This window comes from Sciurus vulgaris (assembly GCF_902686455.1).
Source record: "Sciurus vulgaris genome assembly, chromosome: 4".
NCBI lineage: Eukaryota > Metazoa > Chordata > Mammalia > Rodentia > Sciuridae > Sciurus > Sciurus vulgaris.
This window is the reverse complement of record NC_136464.1, coordinates 41,052,218-41,077,181: the sequence shown is the minus strand read 5'-3', so window position 1 is coordinate 41,077,181 and position 24,964 is coordinate 41,052,218. Positions and strand designations below refer to the sequence as shown.

At 35.5% G+C, this 24,964-nt stretch overlaps 1 protein-coding gene across 3 annotated transcripts in view; it reads left to right on the top strand.

The window, feature by feature from the left end:
• Window positions 1–24,964, top strand: part of BMPR1A (bone morphogenetic protein receptor type 1A) — a 133,765-nt gene that overhangs the window by 48,823 nt on the left and 59,978 nt on the right. For all 3 annotated transcript variants that reach the window (XM_079138245.1, XM_079138243.1, XM_079138244.1), the window contains one exon: window positions 20,518–20,630. The gene's annotated coding sequence lies outside the window, so the exon portion shown is untranslated. The remainder of the gene's footprint in view (window positions 1–20,517; window positions 20,631–24,964) is intronic.

The following is a 24,964-nucleotide window of genomic DNA, read 5'->3' as shown; positions in this document are numbered from 1 at the left end:
TAAAATTTTCATGAATTATAGCTTTTAGTATTTGGCATTTTCTTGCTTTGGTTTTTCCTCAGAGATTTCTTTTACATAAAATTTTGACAAAAAAATTTTGCCACTTTCACTAAAATTATTTTATTCATTTAAAAAATTTTTGGGGGGATTATTCTCTTCACTTTCCATTTTTCTTAAGATATTGTCTCTTGTGTTTGTTCACTGTCGTGTTTGTTTTTATTTTTCTTTTCTAGCCTAATCTTTGTTATTTCTAGTTACTGATTGATTTATGCTCTCATATTTTGCGTTTCTCTATTTCTTATGTTTTCATATTTTATATAATCTTAATGTCTTTTGTTTTGGGGGGATAGTAGGTTATAGTTCCTGTTTTGCATATCTGCCCTTCTGGCATGCTTCAGTTGTTTGTAGAGATGTCATTTTCCCCTAGTCTGCCTACCCCCAGCCCCATTCTAATAATAATTTGTATGAATGTGGATATGAAAACTTTCATGGATCATTTTTATTGAAAATAAATTTTCCTGAAATTTTTGGAAAAGATACAGTGATGCAAGACAGTATTTCTGATTTCACAGAATTATTGGGGTGATTGTTAAAAAGGTGATGGATTGCCTTGCCAGATCTCCTAGTCTTGTTAATTACCCATCACTTTTATGTGGGCCTCCTCTTTCCTTTGTTTCTCTTGCACCTTTCCTGCTCACATTTGTTTTCCTTCAGTTCAAGACTTTGTCCTATAAAGGAGGTCTTGGTCATTTTTGAGTTCAAAAGGGCTTGACCACTGCATCCACTTCAGACCTTAGGCCTGGTAGGTCTTTTACCATCATCTTCAACTAAATTGATAACTCTCCTGTTTTTCCCAGTTTCATCTGCATTTTCAGATTTACTCATTGAATACTCCAGTGAATATTTCTTTGCTCTTTTGCTTGTATAAGAACATGAAAGAGGCAAAGTAGTTTTTATCTCATCAAAGCCCCAAAATTGCAGGTATCACTTTCTTCTATAATTGGACAGTTCAGCCTAAAAACTGATTTAAAAAATCTGTATAGGAAACAGTGATACCTTGGATATCAGACTTATTAGCATCTTTACTGAATGCTCTCCACACAGCCAAGTGCCTCTCTGAGTTAATGGCTTCCTACTTATTCACATTGTTTTCCTTTATACTAAGCCTGAAGGAACATTTAATTCCTTTACCCCTCAGAGTTAGATAGGCTCATGTGACTGATTCTTGCCTCTGGATTTTGAGGGGAAATTGTGTTACTTCTGGGTTGGCATAGTAAAAAGCTTATGAAGAGTGTCTGGTCTTTTTCTTTGTTAGGAGGTACCTAGCCAGGTGATTCACTTGATACAGGGCAATATGGACCTTTAATGACTGGAATTAGACCTGTCTGATGTCACTGTACATATTACATGAGTAAGTGTTTTCTTATGTTGAGCCACTGAAATTGTTGTAAACACAGCTATCTTATATGGTAGCTTTCAGCCACGTGTGTCTGTTGAGCCTTTGATTGAGATATGCTGCAAGTTTAAAGTACATAACAGATTTAGATGTCTTATGTATGAAAAAAGACTATAAAATATCTTCCTAATAATTTTTATATTGCTTATGTATTGAAATGAAAACATCTTAGATCCACTGGGCTAAATAAAAACATTTAAATTAATTTCAGCTCTTTCTCTAATTTTTTTCCTGAGGCTGCACTGGTAGAAAACATAAAATTATACATGTGATCACATTTGTGATATTACATTTCTTTTGAATAGCACTGACCCTACCTGGAGTGATTCAGTAACCCCTTTTCATCTTGGCAGAAGATGGTAGCTATTTATCTAAGAGAAACCAAACCAGTGGGGTCCATATTTGGAAAGAATACAGAAAATCAATATGCTATAAACAGACTACGCAAAAGTCTACCTCTGATTCAGGAAATGTACCCCCTTCTTTTAATTTCTGTCCCATATCCCTTTTGTATTTGTTTGCAGGGCACTGGTGGTATATGCTCCATCTAGAAGCCTGGAGGACTATTATAAGAGATTGAATGACTCCAGGGAAGAGATCAACAGAGCCTGATATTTCAGGGTCTGCATATCAAGTACATACAGGTGACTGTCCACCTACCTTAAAAGCCCATCAACTTACAAGCCCCAACTACAACTAGAGAATATCTGGTTAGGGTTCATGAACTTCATGAAACTGGTTAAGGGAAAGAGAATAATAATTGTAGTAATGAGTTCATTTATGTATTAAGATAAAGCAAATAACAGTACAAATAGGGGAAAATTAGTGCATCATCTTTGTGACTAAGCTCTCCTACGACAGCCATATTCCATCTTTTTTTTTCCCCAGTTTTTTCACTGTGGTAAAATACACACATACATAAAATTTACCTTCTTAACCATGTTTAATTGTACAGTTCAGTTGTATTGAATTACCCAGTGTTCTATAACCATCACCACCATCCATCCCCAGAATTCTTTTCATTTCATAAAGTGGAAATTAAACTCATTAAACAATCATTACCCCTTTCCCCAATCCTGGCAACCAACCTATGTCTCTCAGTACCTTATGTTAGTAGAATAATAAAGTGTTTTTCTTTTAGTGGCTGGCTTATTTCACTTAGCATAATGTCCTGAAGTTTTGCCATGTGGTAGCATATGTTAGAAAATCCTTCTTTTAAAGGCTGACTGGTATTCTATTTTATGTCCAGGCATGCAGATGAGAATGACATTCTGAGAAATTTGTTGTCAGGTGATTTTGTCCACGTGTAAACACCATAGGGTATACTTCCACAAACCTCGATGGCACAAGTCAGTCACTTGATTTAACCTCTTGATGCAGTTGAGATGCAATAAACCCAAAATGTATGAAGCTGCTACTGATGTAACACAGCATACCACTTTAATTTTTTATAAGTACAATCTGAAATAATAAGTAAAAGTATAGTTAATGCATAATCCAGTAATATAGTGGTTTATTATCATTATCAGGTATTATTACTGTATATAACTGTATGTGTTATACTTTTATATGACTGGCAGTGTAGTAGGTTTGTTTATAACAGCTCATCACAAACACACATGTTATGGTTTGGATTTGAGGTGTCCTTGGAGAAGTTGATGTTAGACAATGCAGGAGTGTTCACTGGTGAAGTGATTATGAGACCTGTGAATCCATTTGATGAATTAATTTGAGTAGATTACTGAGTGGTTAACTGTAGGTAGCTATAGGCAGCTGTAGGCAGGGGTGGCATGGCTGGAAGAAGTAGGTCACTGGGAATTATATCTTGTGCCCTTGGTGATTATATACCATAACCTTTGCTCCTTGATATCCCACCCACCCCCACCGTTATCTACTTTCAGGCTGCCAAGAATTGAGCAGCTTTTCTCCATCATACTCTTGCTATGTTTTGCCTCATTTTGGGTCCAGAGCTATTGAGTTGGCCAGGCATGGACTGAACCTCTGAAACCTCAAAATAAACTTTTCCTTCTCTTAAATTGTTCTGGTCAGATATTTCGGTCACAGTGAGGAAACCTTGACTAACACAACATGAATAATGTATTGCACAGTTGCCATTATGAAGGCTACAACATCATTAAGCAATAGGAATTTTTCGGATCCATTATAATCTTAAGGGATCACTGTTGAATGTGTGGCCAGTTTTGACCAAAATATCGTTGGACAGTACATGACTGTATATAACACATTTTAATTATCGATTCATCCATCCATGAGTGCTTGTGTTGCATCCATATTTTAGCAATTGTGAATAATGCTACTATGAACCCAGGTGTACAGATAAGGGTTTTAGGAACAATTGTACTCTATCTAGTAAATTGGATTACTAGGTGAAATGGATAGAAAAACTACCAAGACTAAAATGTGAAGAAATGAAAAAATCTGAATAGATCTGTATGTATTAAAGGAGACTGAATGAGTGATCAAAAATCTTTCAGGAGTCTGGTGAAGTGGTGCACACCTGTAATCCCAGAAATTTGAGAGGCTGATGATGCAGGAGAATCTCAAGTTCAAGACCAGCCTCAGCCACTTAGCAAGGCACTAAGCAACTTAGTAAGAGTCTGTTTCAAAATAAAAAATAAAAAGGCCTGGGGAGGCTGGAGTTGTAGCTCATTGGTAGAGTGCTTGCTTAGCACGTGTGAGGTACTGGATTCAGTTCTCATTACCACATACAAATAAATGAATAAAATAAAGGTCTATCAACATCTTAAAAAAAGGGTGGGAGGACCGGGATGTGGCTCAGTGGTTAAGTGCCCCTGGGGTCAGTCCCTGGTACCAAAACAAAAAACAAGAAAACAAAACCTCCCAAAAAAGAGAAACCTTGGACCTAATGACCTCACTGTGAATTCTATTAAACATTTAAAGAACTGGCACACAGATCTTCCTCAAACTTTGCAAAGAAGAGGAAGGAACACTTGTATTCTTTAAAGATCTTTTATTAAGAATACCGTGTTTTGTGACAGTTTGCTTATATTGAGAAACTTCAATTTTTTTAAAAAAGTACAAGGTCTTTGCAGTTTGAGTTTTCCTAGAAAACTGCCTTCTTATCAACAAGTTAGAAATATATGCTTGAACTGTGCAGCTTCCTTTGACCACTCATCTCACCTCCTAAAAATAATGGCATTAGACACTGCCTTCTTAGATTATTATAGTAATTGTCCTTGAGATTATCATTAGGGTAACAGCCTGCAGGCATACCATGGATTCTCTGGGTTTCTGAGTAGTACGGCCTGTGTACATGCTAACTGTGGAGAAGAAATGCTTTCCCCAGCTTCCTCCAGTACTTCATGTTTGTATATGAATTGTTCAGAGGAGAGTTTATTATCATGTGATTATAGGCAGATGATTTCTTCGGTTGCTTTTCCAGCACTATTCCTACTCCTCCCTTCTTCTCACCCTGCACCTCATTTCACCCTTTTGGTTTTGGAAGACGACTTCACTTTCTACTTCTTTTAAAGTAAGATGTTCAATTCCTTCTCGTCTATCTACCTCAAAGAATTCTCTTTTTCTTTTAATGGTGCTGGAAATCAAACCTCCAGCGCTTTGTGCATGCTAGGCAAGCACTCTGCCACTGAACCACACTCCTAGCCCCAAATATCTTTTTGAGCCTCTTTCTTCTTTTTCACAAATTTTCCTTTTTTCTAAGGCTAGATACTTACCTCCTGAGACTTTCCTTTCATTGTCCTTCTCTCCTTCCTTGGCTATTTTTAGTTTGTTGGCAAACCCGGTCAAACGTCCTTTAAATTCAGTAAATCTCTAACAATTAGAGAAATGCAAATCAAAACTACATTGAGATTCCGTCTCACTCCAGTCAGAATGACAATGATCAAGAATAGAAGCAACAATAAATGTTGGTGAGGATGTGAGGAAATAGGTACACTCATACATTGCTGGTGGGATTGCAAATTGGTGCAACCACTCTGGAAAGCAGTATGGAGATGCCTAAGAAAACTTGGAATGGAACCACCGTTTGACCCAGTCATCCCACTCCTAGGTTTATACCCAGAGGATTTAAAATCAGTATACTACAGTGCTGTAGCCACATCAATGTTTACAGCAGCTCAATCCATAATAGCTAAACTATGGAACCAACCTAGATGCCTTTCAACAGATGAATAGATAAGGAAACTATAGTATACATACACAATGGTGTATTACTTAGCCTTAAAAAAAGAATGAAATTATGGCATTTGCAGGTAAATGAATGAAACTGAAGAATATCACGCTTAGTGAAGTAAGCCAATCCCAAAGAACCAAAGGCCGAATGTTTTTTCTGATACACAGATGCTAATTCACAATAAAGTGGGGGGGGGGGGGGAGAATAGTGGTATTTTTGGATTAAACAGGGGGGAGTGAAGGCAGGGGGAGGGGGCATGGGGATAGGAATGATAGTAGAGTGGATCAGACATTATTACCCTGTGTGTATTATGACTTAATGACCTGTATAACTCTACATCATGTACAACTAGAAGAATGAGAAGTTATACTCCATTTATGTTTGATGTATCAAAATGCATTCTGCTGGCATGTATAACTAATTAGAACAAATAAAAAAATCAGTATAAATTAGCAAAACCTTTCCTTCTCTGTTACTGCCTTGAGGTGATATACCACTCTCCGTTTCACCTCCAGACTTCTCAAAATGGTTATGTATACCTTTATAGCTCCAGTCATTTGTTGTATCCTTCTTCCTTGTCCTTGCCATTTTTGCATCACTTGTTTATAAATTGTTGGGACCCGTAGTTTTTATTACTTATCGTTTTTGCATTATCATCTTTTTACTTAATTTTTTTAAAACCTCATTTTAAAAATTTACCTTGTAATAGGAAATTTGAAAAATACAATGAAGTATAAAAAAGAAAATATTACCTGTAATGCCCAAAATATTCATTAGTAAACTTAGGAGTATATCCCTTCCATCTCTCTCTTTAATGCATTAAATTTAAAAAAAAATCATACTTTGCTTATTTTTTCCTTGTTATCTGATCTTTTTCTGTTTTTTAATACATTATGAGTATATTTCCAATCACTTGTTCTTCTGCAGCATAACAGTAGCCATGTAAATTGGCAGTGTTGAGATTGTCCAGTTTAAAATTCTGGCTTCAGTTACTCCCTAGCTGTGTGACCTAGGGCAAGTTACTACTCTGGATTTCAGTGTCTTGGTCTTGAAAACAAAGAGAACATTATTATCTAATTCCTAGGATTCCTTTAGGTGTCAAATAAGATAATACATTAAAAATGATTCTTTTAAAATTTTTTTTCTAATTAGTTACACATGACAGTAGAATACATTTATGTATTTTGGTAAATCATACATAAATGGAGTATACTTTCTCATTTTTTCTGATTGTACATATTGTAGAATCACATTGGTCATGCAGTCATATATGTATTTGAGGTAATAATACTACCTCCATACCCCTTCCCCTCCCTTCACTCCCCTCCACCTAATCTAGAGTAAGTATTCTTCCCTAGTGCCTCCCCCCCCATTGTAAATTAGCATCTGCATATGCCTTTGGTTTTTTGGGTTTGGCTTTGGCTTATTTCACTTAGCATGATATTCTCTAACTCCATTCATTTACCAGCAAATGCCATAATTTCATTCTTCTTTAAAGCAGAGTAATATTCCATCATATAAATGTTCCACATTTTCTTTATCCATTCATCTGTTGAAGGACACCTAGATTGGTCTCATAGTTTGGCTATTGTAAGTTGAGCTGCTATAAATATTGTAAAAAGTGATTCTTGACAATAAATACTACCTGTTACAGTATTACATGTCTGTACTATAATTTATTTAAATTACTTTGTTTTGCTTATTTCATTATCATTAAGAAGGTTTTGAGACCATTCATGTAGTGGATGCACATAGTTATTTTTTTAAGTGTAGGTTTTTATTAGTAAAATTACTGGGCTAGTGAATGTGTGATACATATTGCTAAATTACCCTCTAGAGAGGTTATGCTCATTTAATCTCATGGGACTGTATAAGAGACCATTAGCTTCATTACATTTTTCAAGAAACCTTCATGCTACTGCCTTTTGTGCTGCTTCCCTTGCTTAAAGTAAGCAACAGTATGATGAATGTTCAATTTTCCTTCTGTTAAAATATTGTACTTGATTATAAAGGGATCAGTGGGATTATGATTAGCCACAAATATTTCTTGGTCTACATTTCATTTAGGTTCAACTTCAGAAAAGTAGAGAATGAGAGCCTATTTAGATGTGCACAAAGATAAGTAGAAATAGGTTCTAAGTCTTTGTTTTGAAAATACTAATTTTATCCTAAATAAATTTGAATCTCATACTTTATTTTGGTGCCAGGTTGTATGTGGATAAAATTCTTAATTACCCTGTAGTTTGATTTACTATTTTGTTTTTGTTTTTTTGAGGGTAGGATTTTTAAAGACAACTTTATTGAGATAATTTGCATAATATGATTGACCCATTTAAAGGACACCCTTCAGTGGGTTTTGGTGTATTCATAGATAGGTACAACCATCAAAACAGTCAAAGTTGGAACATTTAATCACCTCAAAATGAAACCTTATACCCTTTTACTATCACTCCTCTATAACTTTTTTCTTTTTAAACGATACTTTCTATTTTCAGTACTTTATTAGTAGGTAGTTGGTACAGGATTGGGGAAGGAAAAGTATGACATTTGGATTAAAAGTACAGTGTCTGGAGTCTGACTGATAGGTTTGAATCCCAGGTCTACCACAGTATCTGTGTGATTTGGGGTGAGTTACTTAACCATTCTGAGCCTGTTTTCTTATCTGTAGCATGGAATTAGTAGTGGTGCTTGCCCCACAGACTTATTTTGAGGGTTAAACAAGATAATAAGTGTATAGAAAAATGTATCACATAATTGACACATAGTATTCAATAAACAGAGCTCAATAGAGTATTATTGGCGCAATACTTTTGTTCTTAAATCATCTAGCAAGTGTTTGATGCCATTGTTCATTGTTATTAAACACTGAGTGGTGTTTCTGTCAGTGTTTCTGAATGTTTTCTGATAACAGTATTAGTAGTTTACTCTAAAAAGTGATTACTGTTTGCCTGGCACTATTCTAAATGCTATATACCTTTATTAACTCCTTTGATCCTCACATTTCAGATATGTTCAGTTATTATTCCCATTTTACAGATTGGATACAGAGGGATGTTAAACAACTTGATCAAAGGATTACAACAGTTAAGTAGTAGAGCCGGGATTCTAACTTCGGCTCTCAGTCTGGGTACAGAGCCTGTGCTCTTATCCCTGTGCTTTTATCATTACTGTCTCTTTCCTAAAAGAACAGTTCATGGATTTTTAGGCATCTTCATGTTTTGGCTGCTGGAGATTCTATATCAGAAAGGACTGTGAGGGCTTTAGTGCTTGCTTGGAAGAACTAAAGTGAGTGGTGATGTCTACTTTGGGCATGGACTTCAGGGTGGTTTTGTTTTCCATCTGGAACAGATTATACATCAATGATTGTGCTCTATCAGCCTAAAATGAGAACTCTGGGTGGGGCCAGGGCTAGTAGTAGTCACAGGGCATACTTCTTGGGCCTCTTGGAATGTTGATTTAAACCTGAACTATTCCTTCCTTGAATGCTATCAATCCTGCCAGTCCTTGGAAGGCTACCTTACATTACTTCTCTGGACTCAGCCCCAGTGATCTTTCTACCTGTGGAGTCACATAATTGTCATGTGTAGTAGCGTGACAGCATTTGTGTTATCATTTGGTACTATTTCAGTTTTAGTGTATTTTCCACTTGACATATTAATTAAATGCTGCATGAGATAGGAAACTGTGTCTTAAATGTTTTAAAATTCACTACAGTACCCCTGGAAGTATTAGCAAATGAGGTGTGTATGTGTATATAACCGTTTTTCTTTCAATCTTTCCTGTTGATAGTAGTTGTTCTCTGAAATTCAAACATACGCAGTCTCCCAAACTTAGTCCCAGAGGTTTGTGGTATATGTTTGTAAGAAGGTGGGTAGTCTTTAGGCTATTGGGTTATGTGCATTTTCTTGGGAACATTGCTTCTAATTGTCTGAAACTCTTCAGACCCATTGCTTCCTTTTGAAATTTTCCTAGATTGTCCTAGTTGATGCTCATCCTGTGTACAGGCCCCTCCCTTAGGCATGTGACTCACCGATTTGAAACCAGCACAGGACGGTAATTAACTACCTCCCTCTCATCACATAGAGATGAGAAGGTAAATGAAGGCTTCCTAACTAACACTTTCTTCCCCAAGTGTTTACCCACCTATGGACATGTAGCAACACTGTCCCTCATCTGATCTTTGGAGGAAGTATCTCTAGAATGTTGGCCTCCTATTAGAAATGATTAGTTTGCATATTCTTGTACAAGTGATAGATTTTTCACCTGATTTCGTTTCTGTAATTTTTAGAATGTCCTTAGTTTGGTCATATTTATGTATGTACATTAGAAAGGGTGGCAATTGGATTTTTAATGAAGGTAATTTAAAGTTTTTAGTAAATAATAATTAAGTCAAATATTATGACAGATTAGTTGAATTGCAGTCTGACATAACCAGTACATCCTTAAGATAATCTGATCGATGTTTATCCATTTTTCATGAATGTAATTAGATTTTTAGGAAAATATATCCATGTAAAGGAATTTATTCTACCTTTATTATTGCAGCTTGGCAATCAATTTTTTTTTTTTTTTTTGGTGGTATTGGGAATTGAACCCAGGGCCTCACACATGCTAAGGCAAGTATTGTACCATTGAGCTATGCCCCGAGTCCTTTTTATTTTATTTTTGAGACAGGGTCTGGTTAAGTTGCCCAGGCTGGCTTTAGACTTAAAATCCTCCTGAGTAGCTGGGATTACATGCATGGACCACCATGCCCAGCTCTGAACAAATATTGAAAACATAATCTCAAGGTATGTGTCTTTAGAAAGTAAATATATTCTTTATAAGTTATATGTAGTATAATTGCATTGCCAAGAAGTCCTTGCTCTTAGATTGCTTATGATGCTCTGTTGCTAAAACAGTCTTGGACTTTTTAAATGCAATTTAATTTTTCATATAACTTATAATTCAAAATTTCCAGAAAAGAAATTAAAATTTACTGTTCAAGGAAAACTGTTTGGGACTTCCTTATTGGTCCATCATGTTTTGATTTTAATAACTTCTGTCACACCAGCATTGTTTATTAATTCCTCTGTAGCCAGACAAGGTGGTGCACACATGTAATCCCAGCAGTTTGGGAGGCTAAGCCAGAAGGATTGCAAGTTCAAGGCCACCCTTAGCAACGTAGAGGCCCTGTCTCAAATTAAAAAAAAAAAAAAAGAATAAAAGGGGGTGGGGTGGGGCTGGTATATAACTCCGTGGCAGAGTACCTCTGGGTTTAATCCCTAATACCACACACACAAAAAACCCTGTATAAAATTATAATTTGATTATAATTAGAAAATAATAAACTACTTATTTTTACAAATTTTTACTTATAAATTGATAGAAACATTGATGGTATCCATTCCTGTATCTTTCACCATATTCGGCAGTTTATTTCCTAACATGAATAAAATGTCGAAATTGTAATGTTGAGTGAAAAAAAGTGAAAGAAGAATAAACATATATAGCGTAACTATTCATATAAAGCTCCAAAGTAGAATTTTAAAATATATATTAAAAGGAAAATAAAAATATAAACATAATTAAAAATGTAAATATAATTAAAAGGAAAATAAAAATGTAAAGAAAAGTAGGGGAATAATGCCAAATTTAGAATGGTAGTTACCTTTGGAAAGGAAGAAGTAACTGGCATGAGACATGGAGGGGGTCAAAACTACAAATACATTTCTTACTTAGAAGATTGGGACAGAATTATTCATTTTTAGTACTGTTACTTAAAATGTACATCTGTATTTTATATATTCATATATAGAATGGATTTTAGGCTAAAAGTTCTATTTTAATCTGAAGCACATATAGTTGAATGGTAACATTTAAAAAATCTGGGTATGAGATAGATGTCTGTTATACCACTTTTTATATTTTCAGAACATAGTGTAATTTAAAAAAAATTAAAAGTACCACAGAATTCTATGTTGAAATTTAAGGACACTGTATCCCAAATTAACAGCAATACCTCATATCTCAAAACAGATATTAAGCTATTACGAAATGAAGAAAAAATGAAAAGAATTATATTTACATTTTCATTTCCCATTGTAATGTAACAGAAAATATACATCATCTACATAAAATTTATTTAAAAATTTTTAATTTAAAATAAGAGTAATCATGAAATACAGTTAGCAAATTGTGGGATACAACCTTGTTTTAGGATACACCGGCTGAAATGTTCAGGGTTTAACCATTTATAGCTTACCTTCATATGTCTCAGAACAGAAAAGTGTATATGTTTTAATGATAGCAAGAAAACAAGAAAGAAAGCAAGCCAATGAGGCAGAATGTTAGCAGATGAACTACTGAATATTTGGAGTCGAGTACAAGCTCAACCTTTGAAACATTTGGTAAATTTTGTTGAAGGAAGACTTTATTCAGTACCATTGCAGTAAGTAGATATAGCGACCACTGCAGCAGTTGTGCAGTATGAGAGAAAGAGGTTGCACTCAACTCTAAATATAGTATAGGCAATTGGAAACTTAGAACCAGTGAGCATGTTGGGGCTTAGTAGATGGAAAACTGTTAAGAGGAAACATCAGGTGTTGAAGAATTTGTGAGTGTCTAAAAGTGCAATTGGTGGGTTACATGTTAATGTGTGTGTATGTGTGTGTATATATATATATATATATTTTTTTTTAAAGAAACCGCCAAACTGTTTTCTAAAGTGACTGTCACTTTATATACTTAACTTATCATGTATGAGAAATCCATTTCCTTCCCTTTCTTGCCAGTAGTTGGTATTGTCACTGTTTTTTATTTTACCTATCTCAGTAGGTATGTAGTTATGATCTCAGCATAGGCCTAATTTGCATTTTCGAATGAGCAGTGACCTTGGCCATCTCTTCCCTGTGCTTTTTGCCATTCCTATATCCTCTTTGGTGAAATGTCTCTTCATATTTTTTGCCCATTTTCTAGTTGAAGTTTTCTTCTTACTGCTAAGTTATGAGGTATATATGTTCTCTAAGTCTGTACCTTCTTAACAGGATCAATTGCAGAGCAAGTTTTTAATTTTGATTAATTTATCATTTTTCTTTTGTGAATCATGCTTTTAGTGTCATTCTCCATTTCTACTCCCAACCTTTAACTCCAGATGACCATTGATCTACTTTTTGTTTTCTGGGATTGCCTTTTTTTTGATATTTCATTTAAGTGGAATTCTGCAGTATGTGGCCCTGTGCATCTGTTTTTTCATTCAGCATATTTTTAATGACCTTTTTTTCTCTTTCTTCATTATTAATTGATGCATTGTGGTTTTATGTAATGATGGGATTTGTTGTTACATATTCACATATGCATACAATATAACAGTATAATTTGGCCAAATGACTCTCCAGCACTTCCTGGTTCCCGCTTTGCTCTGATTTCCCTTTGATTTTCCTGATATCCCCACCCCACACCACTTTCTTTTCCTTTTTTCTTTCTAGCTTCCATATATGAGAGAAAACACATGACCCTTGACCTTCTGAGTTTGGCTTATTTCACTTAACATAGTGATCTCTAGTTCTGTCCATTTGCCTGCAAATGACATAATTTCATTTTTCTTTGTGACTGTCATTCAGCATATTTTCAAGGTTCATGTTGTATCATGAGTCAGTTCTTTTATGACTTCATTTATTCTTATGACTGAACAATATTCCATTCCATGGGTAGATCATGTTATTTACCCATTTATCAGTTAATGGACAGATGGCTTGCACTTTTTGTCTATACCAGAAGAGCTGCATTTATATCAGCCTTAACTTCCTCATGTGTGATGTATACATGCACAGACATACTCCAATACATATATAGTCTTGTTTCCTTTTTTTAAACAATGAAGGTTGACTTAATGATTTTCTAAAAAAATTTAAGGCATTGGGAATATCTTTCCATATCCATAAAATGTATACAATATATCATTCTTTTATTAAATGTTTAGTGTTCATTGTGGCTATTTAATTGATCCCATACTGATAAACATTAAGGTGACATTGGGTGACTTCCTGTTTTTCTCATGTGACAATAAGGATTCTTAAGCAGGGTCTTTTTGGTGCAGAGTTCATTTTACATACTTTTGCACTTGTCAGTGTCATTTATTATTGACTTATGCTATTGCTGTTGTATTGGGATTTTCTTTGTAAAGAAGATCCATATAAATGATTGCACTTCTAATGTAAGCACAATTTATTACTTACTAGAATTCTATGGAATAAATAACTACATAAGGGAGTAGAGAAAATTTAACAGGAGATATTTGAGATGGGTCTTTGTGAGGAAAAATGGAAGTTCATTTGGCAGAAGATAAATATAAGTACCTTTTGATTTTTGAATTTCAATTCCAAGCGTGAAGAAAAGGAAAAGCATTATATAGCCTGGCCTCTTAGGAAATAGCAAATAGTTTAATATGGCCAGCAGGAGACTTTTGGGCAAGAATTATAGAAGACAAGGTAGGATAAGTATACTGAAAGCAGATTATAGCAATCTGATTATAGTAGTCCATAAATGTCCTCCTAAAGAATTTGTACTTCAGGCTAGGGGTGTAGCTCAGTGGTAAAGTGCTTGCTTAGCACGCATGAGGCCCTAGGGTTTGATCACCAGCCCTGGGGGTGGGGAGGGGTGATTTTCAATTCGTACCTACTGGAAATCACTGGGAAAAAAAATTAAGTACACTTGTATTTTTTTCAATTTTTATTAAATGGTTAGAATTGTGAATATTTCTGTTTACTTCCATTGCCTCTCCCAGTTACCTGATTCTATCTGTTGGCTGTATGCAACCATTGCTTTGATTCTTGTGTCTAAATTTGCCCTTTCTAAAGATTTCATGTATGTTGACTTGCACAAAAGTGACTTTTGCATCTGACTTTTTTCACTTAGGTATTGAACCCAGAGGCACTTACCTCCTGAGCCACATCCCCAACCCTTCTTATTTTTAGACTAAGTTTTGCTGAGGCTGGCTTTGAACTTGGAATCCTCTTGCTGCTTGGATTATAGGCATGCGACACCACCCGACTAAAGTTACTGTTTTTGAAGTTCATTCGTTTTGTTATATGTGTCAGAATTTCATTCCTTTTTATTCCCTTGTGGTGCTCTGTTCTGTGGTTATGCCACACTGTTTATCTGTTCAATAGGTGATGAATATTTGGCTTGTTGCCAGTTTGGGGTATTTATGAATAATGGCTACTTATGAACATTTGTAACTAAGTCTTAATGTGGACACATTTTCACTTTTCTTGGGTAGGTTCCCACAGAAAAAATTTTGGATCATATGGTAAGTTTCTGTTTTATTTAACTTCAGGAAATTGGCAAACTATTCCTCAAAGTCACTGTATTATTTTATGTTACTTTCAGCAGTGTATGAGGGTTTCAGTTTCTCTGTGTCCTAACACTTGGTTTTAACTCTTTTTTTTTTTTTTTTTTTTTTTTTGATTATACAGACATTATGTTGACTGGTAGTATCTCCTTGTGCTTTTACTTTGTGTTTTCATAATGAATTATGACCATTATTTTTCAATGAAGCACAGTTGTATTTGAAAACAACAGGTACAATGAATAGAGGTAAGAATGAAGGTGGGCTCCAAGAAAAACATGAGCCTACACACTAGAGGACGTATTTAGAGTTGGGGAAGATGAGACTAAAGATCTCTTAGTATTAGAATGGGCAGCATTTAGCAGTTTTCTAAATATAATCAGTGTGGCAGCGGGAGGTGAAACTTAGTGATCCTAAGATTTCAAACTTTGACAGTTGGGTAGGTAGTACTGCCATTAGCCAAAAGAGTGAATATGGGTGTGTGAATAGTTTTTGTATTGATAGATTTTGGCTTTTATATTGATCCTGTTTTCTTGATGTGCCACTGGAACAGATATTTGAATTTTTTAGTAGTTTGGAAATACATTCAAAAGATGAATCTGAGCTGAAATCGGAATTTAGGGGAGTTATTGTATTGTAATAATTGAATTCATAGTAAAAAATGATGTGTCTATTCTTTTTTTTTTTTTTTTTTTTTTTGCAGTACTGGGGATTGAACCCAGGGCCTTAGTGCATGCGAGGCAAGCACTCTACCACCTGAGCTATTTCCCCAGCCCAATGTGTCTATTCTTAAATCACTTTATCTTTTTGCAACTGAAATTGGCTTAATCAATAAAAGGGTTTAATATAATACAAAGATCCAAGTTAAGATGGCTCTAGGTATTCAGGCAAGACATAATATTGCCAGTGATCCAGATTTTTTTCATCTTGTGGAAAGAATGCTGCTGCCATTCTCATTCTGTTGGAGTATGTCCTCTTAGTCTCTTCTCATGATCATACAGTGAATGCCACAATTTGGCTGACACATTTCTACCCAGAATTGCGAAAAAAGAATGTGTGTGTGTGTGTTTTCATCTGGTTTGGCAGGGTGGAGGTCAGTACTGGGGATCAGACCCTGGAGCATTCTACTCTAAGCTTCATCCCAAATCTTTTTGTTTGGTTTTGAGAAAGGGTCTTCTTGCTCAGTTGCTCAGGCTGGTCTCAAATTTGTGATCCTTCTTCCAACTCACTGGAGTTATTGGCATGAACCACCACACTCAGCTCATGGGGCTCTTTGCTTCATCCAGGAAAACCTTTCCCATAAGCTCCTTAGGAAACAAATGAACTCTCTTCCTCTTGCTGGCCAGAATTAGGCTAGAGCATCGTAACCCAAGAATCTTTCTCTGGGGTTTGGGAATATAACTCAGTTGGTAGAATGCTTGCCTGGCTTGCACAAGGCCCTGGGTTCAATCCCCAGCACCACCAAAAAAAAAAAAAAAGAATCTCTTCTGGAAGATGCTTTTCCCTCTTGTGTTTTGTCTCTTCTGTATTTCTGATAGATTAGGTTTTCTATATAATTCAGTTTCTTATTGAGTGACTACTATTAGGTACTTCAAATCAGCTAATGTTTGCTGAAATCCTATTCTATGTCATTAACTGTGCTAGATTTTAGGATACAGAAATGAATCTATAAGAAAAGAAACATTGTTTGATATGAAAATAGCTTAAACAGAAGAATTACGCCGTAAAGTTTGTATTTTATATCCATATATGTATGTATATATGTATATAAGTACACATATATATGTATTATGTGTATATGTGGGCATGTTTAATGCCATTATATGTATCTTTGGATTTATGAGAAAAGGCATCTTTAGTTTCAAAATCAAGCTTGTATTCAGTTGATAAATTAACTTTTGGAACATGTAGAATACAACTTGTTCATGAGTTGATTCTCCCTATCTGTGTTATTTGGTTACAAGTGAATGAACGGTGAACCTAAGTTGCTGTTGTTCATTTGAGATACTTAAAGCAAAAACCATGTTACATCTTTCGACAGCACAATGATTGAGTGTTCTAGTTAACATACTGAAGACTTTAACATTACTATCTTTTGCTTAAGATCCCAACTGAAATGTTTGTAAAATAAAGATGATTTTGTAATTTGGTTCTAAATTTTTTAAAAAAGTTAATTGAATGTAGTTATAGTGTTTATACAGAAAGCCATGTTTACACAGTAGATGGGGTACTTTTTATGGGTATTGAGAAGAGAGAAGAAATGAAGTTAGGAATGAGGGATTTGGGAGTGTTCGAAAAAAGGTGCAATCTAATATCCCTGATTATTCTGAATGCTAAAAATTCTGTATTTTGATAACTAGTACAAACTCAAAAAGTAATCCTAAGCTTCAGTTTTGACTGAGTATATTTATCCAAAGCATACTTATGCTGTATTCTTTTCTATTAAGTAATGGGTGACATTCTGACACCTTGGAGTCAAAGATAATAACTATTATACCCATGTTTGTTCTTGGTGGGTTCTGGGTTCTGTACGTGTGTGTGTCTGTGTGTGTGTGTGTGTGTGTGTGTGTGTGTGGTTGGGAACTGAACCCCAGAGCCTCACAGTAGGCAAATGTTCTGCCACTGAGCTAGTTATACCTGCACCCCCTAGTGATCTTAAAGTACCTTGGTGGCTTAAGATTTAACCATTTTAATAATTTTGAAAACCAAGAGAAAAAAGTGTGGCATGGTGGCACACACCTGTAATCCCACAACTTCGGAGGCTGAGGCAAGAGGATCACAAGTTCGAGGCCAGCACTAGCAATTTAGTAAGCCCTAAGCAACTTAGTGAGACCCTCTCTCAGAATAAAAATAAGAAGGGCTGAGGATGTAACTCAGTGGTAAAGTGCCTCAGTTCAGTCCCGAGTACCAAAACAAAACAAAAAAACCCCCGAAAAAACAACCAAGAGAAATGTGTACATCTTGATGGCAAGAAAGTGTATTTTGTAAAGGAAAATGTGGGAATACAATGAACTGCCCGCATTTGTTTGCAAATATAAACGAATAAATTTTAATGTTAGCTCTGAATTGTAAAACATGAGTATGCTTAGGTTTGATTTTCATTTATCCAAAGTCATTAAGAGGGCTGGAGAGAGAGCTCAGTTGCTGGAGTGCTTGCCTTGCAAGTACAAGGCCCTGGGTTCGATCCCCAGCACCACAAAAACAAAGTCATTAAGAAACTGATATATTTTTAAAAGAATTACCTTCTCTTTAATGTGCTTTCTACAGTTAATATGCTTGAAAATTTTAAACAAAATCTCTGGCATAAAAATACTTACTTGGTGTTTGGTTTTGACTGGCATCCCTGTGGTTGTTGGATACAAGTTTATAGTGCTCAGACTGTTGTAAATTGCCTTGTAAGTCAAGTGGTTGACGTTGTCTGAACATTTTGCCTACGTAAATCTTGTTCCTGCTTATATGTGTGCATATTTATAGATTTGTGCTTACCAAACTATAGTACTATATTGCAAAGGTCCTAATCTTCACTTTATTCATACAATTTCTAATATGTAAGAAATTATTTTCAGAACTGTACTGTGAAGCACATTTTTTCCTTTGTTTTGTTTAGCTCTGAATAATGAAGTCAAACCTTACTTGATTTTCCTTAGTGAGTCTTAGGGTTGGTTTTCTTTTGGTTCTTTATTTTTCCTTTACAAAAAAAAAAAAAAAAAAAAAAATCAACTTTAGATTTTTCTAAAGCTATTGCATTGTTTTTTAAGCCAAGGAAACAATATTATAATGATTAGTGTTATAATCATGGTTGGTAAGTAGTTTACATGATTTTTATCATTTGATCCATTGGAAATATCTGATAAAATTAGAATAAGGCCATCTTGGTGAACTGTCTTTGGTTTTATGCAAATTGATTAACCTGAGCTTTGTTTAATACAGTGATTACTTTCTCTCTTTTGATGTACACACCCTTAGGGAGGAATGGTGTAGTTGGCAAAGAATGGCTTTGGAGGAAAATTTTAATGCCATTTCTAAAGTGGAAACATAATGTAATTATTTTTTCACTAGTGTAAGGGAAATTCTTAAAAGATTATGAATGTCTCAGAAAATAAAACAAAACCATGAAGTCTCCAGTCCTGCCATCCTGCATTTTTCTTAGTGATTGTCATGAAAGATTTAGCATAGTTCTATGGCAGCCTGTCTGCTGAGTAGAGAGTCTTTTTTAACAAAGACTGCTATCCGATATGCCAGACCGTTTCAGGTTGCTTTGGTTTACATGAATTTAGTCGTTATTGCCTAGACTACTAAACCTCAGTGTGACACAAGTGATACTTCTAAATGGTCTTGAAGACAAAGGCCTTTAAAGTAAATTAAGATTTCTGACATCTTCTTTTAGAATGACTATTCCTTGAAACTGTAGGATCCTAATGACAGTATTAACAAAGTTTAAATCCAGCCCATGAGATTGGACCTATCAGTGTAATTAATTCTTCACTCCCATAAATCCTAATATTCTAGGTAGAAATTAAAACTAGTTAATGAAACTTGATAAAAAGGGGCAAAAGAAGTACTAGGTGGTCAAATATGTTTTTGCCTATGCAAGAATATGAATTTTTAAAATTGTAATAGTTACTTAATTGATATTTATTTTACTGTGATGATACTTTAATGCCATTTAGCTAGCAGTTGTTGTTATTTTTGTTGTTGTTGTTTTTATTATTATTATTATTGGTACCAGGGATGGAACTCTGGAGCACTCAACCACTGAGCCACATCCCCAGCCCTTTTTTGTATTTTTATTTAGAGACAGGTCTCACTGAGTTGCTTAGGAGCTCTCTTAAGTTGCTGAGACTGGCTTTGAACTCCCAATCCTTCTGTCTCAGCCTCCTGAGCTGCTGGGATTACAGGCGAGAACCACTATGCCCCACTAGCTTACCCTTATATTAAGTAAGACTCCATTGGTAGGTTTGACTGTTTATTGCAACCAAGTGCATTTTTAAAAATTTGTTCTTTTTAGTTATACGTGACAGTAGAAAGTAGTTTGGCAAATTATACATGCATAAAGTATAACTTATTCTATTTAGGATACTATTCTTGTGGTTGTTCATGATGCAGAGTTACCCTGGTCGTGTATTCAAATACAAGGCTAGGAAAGTTATGTCCAAGTAATTCACTGTTCTTCCTATTCCCCTCCCTCCTTCTTTCCCTTTGTTCCCCTTCATCTAATCCAATGGATTTCTAAGAATATGAATATTGTCAAATTGTTAGTTTCAGTGCTATTTCCAGCAGTTCTTGTTCTTTCAAATTGATGAGATTTTTGTTTCTCAAAACTTTAACATGGAAATTTTATAGGTGATATACTTTTTCCCTACAGAACTAACTTTATATGCTTCTTTGGTTTGAGTTTGGGAAAATGATAAAGTGATGAGTTTCTAAATACTGGGAACTTTTCATTATCTTTACTTTGAAAATGTGTTATTTTACACATGAAATATTTTTAGTATTGCTTTTACATGTATTATTCTGACAAATAAAAGTTCTATCTTCAATTTCTTTTTTCCCTCCCAGATTTATGAAAATATGCATCAGCTTAATGCTGTTTTGGAATTCATGAGATGGAAGCATAGGTCAAAGCTATTTGAAGAGAATTGGAAGTACAATTTTATAGTCACATCTTCAAGGTAAGGAAAAGATTTTTAAGAAAATAATAGAGTAATATGAAAATTCTCCTTTCTTAACATGTCTCCTTTCTCCTGTCACCACTGCAATTTTATTTGAGCTTCTTTAGTTTCTTTGTAACACCACAACTTTGTGTTAGCTTCTTTAGTTTCTTGAATCACCTTCTTTATGAGTTCATAAGTAATTCTTATTCATTTTCCATCTCTTACAAACTTTCTCAGGAGTGAAAAATACTTACCAATACCACTTTCTTAACTCTAATTATAGAAAGTAAGCATTATTTCTTCCTCTAGGATTTTACATTTTCCCTCTGGAAAGCACAGTTCAAATGGAAGATTGTATTAAAAATGAATGTTTATATTATTTTGAAATTTTAACACATTTGACAGTTAAGATTTTTATCTTAGAATGATGGACCTTTGGAAATAGAATTTAGTTTAAAGAAGTAGGAAATGTAGTAATGCCAGAAATAGGAAAGAAATCATCCTAAAATATTTGAAGGGAAACCAGCTCATTGTTTTGAAGATTCTTTTAAGAGCTGGATGTGATGGAGCACACCTGTAATTCCAGCTACTTTAGAGGCGGAGGCAGGAGGATCTCAGTTTCAAGGACAGCCTGGTCTCAAATGTTTCCCCTACTGTTAGTGGATGTCTTTGTCACTCAAGAAAAGTCTCAGTGCTATATCTGATTCCTCATCTTTTGCATCCTACCCCTATTCAGAGATCAACTCCTGTTAGTTTATCTCTATAGCATATCATGAATATTTTTATCACCTCCTTTCAAATTCCTGATCACCATCCAGGTTTAGGGTCTTACATGATGTTACACTGGAAATATTGCAGGGCTTTCCTATCTGTATTAACCTATCAGTCAGTCAACCCAATCTAGCACTCTTATCTTTGTAGTCTTAATAGTGTTTCCCAAAGCATTGAATGTACTGCTGGTAGCATTCAAAATGATTCTAGTTTTATACAGATGAATTTTTACTTATTTATTTATTTATTTTGCTGTAGTGGGGATCGAACCCAGGGTCTTGTGCTTGCAAGGCAAGTACTCTACCAACTGAGCTATCTCCCCAGCCCCAGATGAAATTTTTAAAGATTTTGAGTTGGGTATGGTGGTGCATGCCTGAAATCCCAGTGACTTGAGAGACTGAGGCAGGATGATTGCAAGTTCAAAACCAGCCTCAGCAACTTAGTGAGGTCCTAAGCAACTCGGCAAGACCCTTTCTCATATTAAAAAAGGTAAAAAGAGCTGGGATGTATCTCAGTGGTTAGGCGCCCCTGGGTTCAATCCCCAGTACCAGGGGGAAGAAAAAGATTTCAATAGACACGTTTCTGTTTTGATAACCTACTATTCACTTTTTCACTTATGATATAGTGACAGTGCTTTGCCCTTTCTCTGTTTTGATGTATGGTTCAGAAACTTGAGTCAGTCATACCTTCAGTTCATTCAGGCAGCTTACTTTATTCTCTATATAGCTCCTCAGATGATTTATTTTAATTTCCTTTTTTTTTGTACAGGGAATCGTACTCAACCACTGAGCCACATCCCCAGCCCTTTTAACTTCTTATTTTGAGACAGGGCCTCACTAAGTTGCTGAGGCCGGCTTTGAACTTGTGACCCTCAGCCTTCCAAACCACCAGTTCAGGCTTCTCCTTTATTCTTGTCCGTTGCTTCAGTTTCTGTCTCTCTCTCTTTTTGGTGGTGCTGGGGATTAGAACCTAGGGCCTTGTGCATGCAAGGTAAGCACTCTACCAATTGAGCTATATCCTTCTGCCATAGGACAGCACTCTAATTTGTTTGCTGGGTTTTGTTTTGTTTTGTTTTTGTTGATTGTTTTATTTCAGTACTGTAGATTAAACTCAGGACTTTGCACGTGCTAGGCAAATGCTCTACCACTGTTCTACAGTTCCAGTGATTCTCACTAACTTGTGGAGTCTGACCTCAAACTTATAGTCCTTTTGCTTTAGCCTCCCAAGTAGCTGGATTACAGGTGTGCGCTACCATGAACGTATTCTTATAAAACATATCATGTAGATGATGAGTCATCTATCTGTGGTTGTAATATAGTTAACTGCTCTTCTGTAACTGGCTTTGTGGTGGTGGCATCTTGAGCTGACACCTGCAGGGCCATTCAACATGGATTTTCTCTAAGATCTTGTCTCTTATTTTTGTATTTGAACTTACATTCCCCCTAATAAGCCAAACCATTCTCCACTACCCAGGAACCTATGTATTTCTTCTCCCTTTACAGTTCTCATTCCCTCCTCATTGTCTTTCAGAGCCTTATGAGTAGGTTGTTGAATAGTAGCAATCCATATTTTGGCTTGTATCTGTCCCAGGTTTTTCTTTTTCATTATTGCTTACTGGAACTTACTATTAAGTTACTAGTATAAGCATAACTTAAGTCTGGTAGAAATAGGTAATATGAAGTTCTGGCCTCCTCTTGGAGTTTACTAGTGCCCTGTGGATCTGCCTAGGCCTTATTCCAAATATATTGTGTCTACCATACAGTGATTGCTGCTGAACCTGGCCTTGTAACTTGGTGGCTCATGATGTTTTTTATTTGTGTTCTTTATGAGGCCCATCACCATGTCAAGAGCTACTTTTATAAGGGCTTTTTTTTCCTTCAGAAAATCTAGAGGTTGTACTGCAACTCTTCTATAGGGATTGGCCAGAAAACCCATATAACAACCCCTACTGAGCCTCTAGTGCCTTTGAATCTGTTTGGCCTGAACATTGGGGCAGTTTGCTCAGGAGTTTGATTTGCTGAGTGCCTTTTCTCCTCTCCTAATCAAAACAAACAACCTTTGAGTCACCTGATGTCTTCTGTTACTTCTGCTTAGGTAGTTCTAGTCTTAAGCTGACTCTTCTTGCTGGTTACTGAGTTCCCTTTAAAGGAGTTATATGAATTTTATGCTCATTCATAGGGTTTTGGAGCTCCTTTTGCACTTATTTAGTTCTAGCTATATATACCTTTTTTCCAGTACACATTGGAAGTCAGGGTTCTTTGTCCTGTGAACTAACAACAAAGGAGCCAACAAACTTACCCATTTCTAGAAGCTCTAGGACAAGTACTCAGTGTTTCCAGGCACTCCCACATGCAGGATTCTTCAGCAGTGTAGTCTCTGAGGGTTGCCTCTAGGTCTTCTGTTAGATGTAGTCGCCTGAATGCAGCAAAGCAGTGTAACCCCAGGTTTGTAGAAAGACGAGTATGTCTTTACTATTGATTTCTCCTTAGGCCCATGAAAATTTACCTGCACACTTACTCCTGTGGAGAAAGGTGGAACTCTCACTCTCAGAAACATCATCTTGACTCTTTAGTTATTGTGCTTTCTCCAGAAAGGGAAATAGAGAAAAGTTTATTCCCACTCTCTTCCATTCAGACTGCCTCCTTATAACTTTAAAGTTTTTAAGATACCATTTTAGTTTTTCTTAAGTTTGGTGAATGTGCTCCTGATGTACTTCTGATATACTGATATACTTATTTGATTCCTCTCCAGTTTGGTTGCTTTTAGACTCAAGTTGTTTGTGAATTTATATCTGCATAAGATACAGCAGGAAGAGCAGCATGTCCCAAGACTTCCAGCAGCATATGTGTTAGCCATCTTCCCATTATTATCTCAAAATACAGGAGATAGTTAACTTAAAAAGAGAAAAGATTTATTTTGGTTCACAGTTCTGGAGGTCCAGTTCAAAATCAGTCTGCCCCATTGTTTTGGATCTCTAAGAAGTAGCACATCATAGTAGGAATATTTGGCAGGACTAACTGCTCACCTCATGAACCAGGAAGCAAAGAGGAAGAAACTTAAGTCCCACAGTCTCTTTCTAGGACATGCCCCTATAGAACTGAGAATCTCTCCAAAGGGCCTACTTAAAGTTTTACCACCTCTCAGTAGTGCCACCCTCATCCAAACTACAGCATCTTTTCATATTCCATAGTGACGTTTCAACTTATAACTTTATACTCTTGCCACATAATTTCTTTCTGTGCTACCATTTTATAGTTTAAACTATGTGTAAGGTAATCTACAATTTAGGTATCTCAGAAAAAGTTTTTAATTTTTAGAAGATTATATAAGTGAAAATGGATAAATTAGCATATAAAAATTTAAACAATATATACCAAATTATAAATATCTTTCACTATCTTCTGCCCTGTTTCTTTACTCACTACCCTCTCTTCTATCCCATTTCCATCTTATTGACTGCAGGTTTATAATCAGGTTATTGATCTTTTTATGTATTCTGCATCTTTTTAATTTTGATATTTAATACATTTCTAGAAAATCATGCAGTGGATTCTTGATTTTCAGATTTTAAAATTATGCAT